Here is a 4,096-nt window from a genome sequence, read left to right as displayed (position 1 = left end):
CTTGGCTGATAGTTAATTTGCATAAGGATATGCTGATTAGCCAATGGGAAGGGTAGCGGTCGTACGCTAATTACCATGTTTCTCTTTTATTACTGTAGATATTATTTATATCAGAGAGGAAGGGAGAGGGAGATAGAAACATCAATGATGAGAGAGAATCATTGATTGGCTGCCTCCTGCATGCCCTCCACTAGGGATTGAGCCCTCAGCCTGGGCATGTGACCTGATCAGGAATCTAACTGTGACCTCCTGGTTCAGATCGACGCTAAACCATTGAGCAATGCTGGTTGGACTAACCCAGTAAATTCTTTTTTTTTGTTTTGTTTTTGAAAACATTTTACTTTCCCACCAATTTTACTTTCTTTCCTCCCCCACTGCCCCCAATAAATTCTTAAGCTTTACCAACACCTTACTGAATTACTTTCCAATGCAGAACGTCTTTCCACTATTAGGAATTGAGAAAAGAAAAAAAGAGCAGTACCTGACATTTAGAAGGTGGCCTGGCACTCAGAGCAAGGCCATATTTTTCTTCTATGAGCTATAAATAATCTAATAGAACACCAATCTCAGACAAGGTTACTCTGAGACAATGATAAAATGAGACAGAACAAGGCCACTTCATAATTTTGCCTAAGCACAGACATAAACAAGGTCACTGTGCCACCCCCAAAATACCTACAAAACACCCCTTCCTCAGCAGAATGAGTGACTGCTATTTCTTTACCAATTACAGTTTACCCTTGTGATGGTTTTCTCTTCCATGAGTAAGATTTATTGAGATACTCAATCACAGACTCTCCCCAAGTCACCTAATCAAAGTCCAAATCCTGTAATTAGTTCTTTCTACCAATCTCTTGCTGAGAGATGTCACAATTCCCCATGGTGTATATTCTCTCTCTCTCTCCATCAAGGAATAAACTCAACTTATTTAGCTACAGGTATGTTTCTGGTGGTTCTTTGTCTGAAGGGCATTGACAGAATATATAAATAAATTAAGTAATTAGTTTGTTCAGCAAACTTTAATTAAGCTTGTAGTATGTGGTTCCAAATTGCTTGAGTGTTTTGGTTTAAAATCTTTGAAAACATGATGAAAGTTACAGACCCTCTTGATGCAAAACAATGAACATTCACTCAAAGATTCACCCATATTTTCAGGAGTTCACAGACCTCTTTGATTAATAGTCTGAATTTAATCATTAGAATAAGATACACTCTGCTTTCAAGGAGTTCAGGATCAGCACAAGGGATGAAGGGACATATTTCTTTATTGGGAACATTCTTCAAATAGAGATGATTTACAAATGAAAACTATCTCCTAAGTAGAACCTGGTTTATGTATGATTAGGGTAAGGTTAATTGTGGCAGTGTATTCTTTTTCCTTCTGTTATATATATATTAATGATGTCAGAGAGGAAGGGAGAGGAAGAGAGAGACAGAAACATCAATGATGAGAGAGAATCATTGATCAGCTGCCTCCTGCATGCCCCCTACTGGGGATGGAGCCCGAAACCCAAGCATGTACCCTGACCAGGAATTGAACTGTGACCTCCTAGTTCATAGGTCAATGCTCAAGCATTGAGCCACACTGGCTGGGCTCCTTTTGCAATATTTTAAAGATTAGATCATTTTATTATCAATTTATGGAAGCAACACATTTCTGAGAGAAAGAGAGGGTGGGAGCGAGAGAGAAGCAATGCAACATGTGCAATTTCACACAGTGCTACTTTCAAATGGTACAGGATTGTTCCTTCTTTCTCATTTCCAAAGTCTCTCATTCTCTCCCTGAGACAGACTATGAACAAGGTAAGGAATTGTTTTCTCAATGAAGAAAAATTGTGTTACAAGGATCAGTGCATTTGCATTTGAGGTGACCAAAGTGCAGAAAGCCTGAAAGTTGTATGTTTTTCTCCACAGCCCCGGGACTGGAGGTCGAGCCCTGAATGTCTGAAATCTACTTGGTGGCAAGTCCTACATCTTACTTAGCTCTTTACCCTAAAAGCACTGGAAAGGTACTCAATATATATTTGTTAAAGAAATGTGTAGTCCCAGAGGCATAGTACTTCCAAACCCTCCTTCAATTTTTGTCCCCCTTCCTCACCCTGTTGGTTTAGATCCTAAGATTGCCCTTCTGCTGATTTTGCCATGTCAATGGTTTCCTTTCCTCTGATCTGTCTGGAGTTGTGTCCTGAACCCCTCAAGACTATTTCTCAGTTTGACTGTTTCTGGACCCTGAGAAGATCCTACTTTCAATCAGAACCTTAGCAGGCTAGCCCCCGTATTTGTAGACCCTCCACATTGCTATCAGCAAAAGATCCAGTCTGACCCTTGTGCTTTGCACAATACTACGGAAAAATGACACAGCAGAGGAACTTATGTCCAAATCTTAAATCCTGGTGCCTGTGAATGCAACCTTACTTGGAAATAGAGTCTTTGTGGATGTAGTTTAGTTAAAATCTCAAGATGAGATCATCCTTGACTTAGGGTGGGCACTAAATCCAATGACTGGATCAGAGAAAGGAGAGGGGGATTTTATATTCAGTGGCACTGAGGAGAAGGCCATGAGAAGACAGAGACAAAGATTGGAGTTATGCACCTACAAGTCAAGGAGTATCAGTGATTTTTGGCATCCATAAGAAGTTGGGAGATTGGCATAGAATGGATTCTCCCTCAGACTTCAGAAAGAACCTCCCCCACTGACACCTCAATTTCAGACTTCTGGTCTCCAGAACTGTGAGAGAATAGATTTCTATTGTAAGCCACAAAATTTGTGCTAATTTGTTATGGCAGCCCTAGGATACTAACACATACATCAAATGATTTGTATGCATCAGAATGGACTCTTCTGATCATGAATCACAGCTCTCACCTTACACCCTGGAATCAGTCATCCCTTGGATACTCCTTAGGTCAATGGGCAGACACCACCTCAGTCAACTTTCAGAACAAACCTGGAGAAGGGGACCAAGCAGGCCCTGAAAGTGAACTTGAGGTGATTTAGGCAAGCAAGTTCAGGAGTTCTGAGTATGCATGTATACTAGTAGAGTGTACAAGGATGGAGGTCCTTGTTGGTACCTCCCTTTGGCCTTGAGGAGTCCTTTCCCCATGGGTAGCTGGAGGAGTGTTAGAGTAGAACCTACTAAGAGTCTCCCCGCCCCCTTATTTTTAGCTCTAAGGGTACAACTGCTAATGGTCTTTTTCTTTTTTTGTGTGTGATTTCACGCATTTTATTTATTTATTTATTTATTTATTTATGCAATTTTTTTCTTTATTGATTAAGGTATTACATATGTGTCCTTATCCCCCCATTGCCTCCCCACCTGCCCACTCATGCCCTCACCCCCTGGTGTCTGTGTCCATTGGTTAGGCTTATATGCATGCATACAAGTCCTTTGGTTGATCTCTCCCCCTTACCCCCACCTTCCCTTACCTTCCCTCTGAGGTTTGACGGTCTGATTGATGCTTCTCTGTCTCTGGATCTGCTTTTGTTCATCAGTTTATGTTGTTCATTATATTCCACAAATGAGTGAGATCATGTGATATTTGTCTTTCTCTGACTGGCTTATTTTGCTTAGCACAATGCTCTCCAGTTCCATCCATGCAGTTGCAAATGGTAAGAATGCCTTCTTTTTTACAGCAGCGTAGTATTCCATTGTGTAGATGTACCACAGTTTTGTTTTTTTTAGACTCTTTGGAAACATGATTTTATTGTAACCCACTATGAAAATTATACAAACTGGATCATAGAATTGGTAAGGATTAGGTTGAGCTACAATAAATCAAGCTAAAGTCAGTGAAAAATAACATAGAAAGGGCAAATTTGGTCTACAGCCCCACAATGTATATTTGAATAATGCATCATTGTTGTTGTTGTTTTTTTAAATATATTTTATTGATTTTTTTTTTACAGAGAGGAAGGGTGAGAGTTAGAGAGTTGGAAACATCGATGAGAGAGAAACATCGATCAGCTGCCTCCTGCACACCACCTACTGAGGATGTGCCTGCAACCAAGGTACATGCCCTTGACTGGAATCAAACCTGGGACCCTCCAGTCTGCAGGCCGACACTCTATCCACCAAGCCAAACCAGCTAGGGCTGT

This window comes from Myotis brandtii, unplaced genomic scaffold, assembly GCF_000412655.1.
Source record: "Myotis brandtii unplaced genomic scaffold, ASM41265v1 scaffold153, whole genome shotgun sequence".
Taxonomy (NCBI): Eukaryota; Metazoa; Chordata; class Mammalia; order Chiroptera; family Vespertilionidae; genus Myotis; species Myotis brandtii.
Note: the sequence above shows the minus strand (reverse complement) of the source record.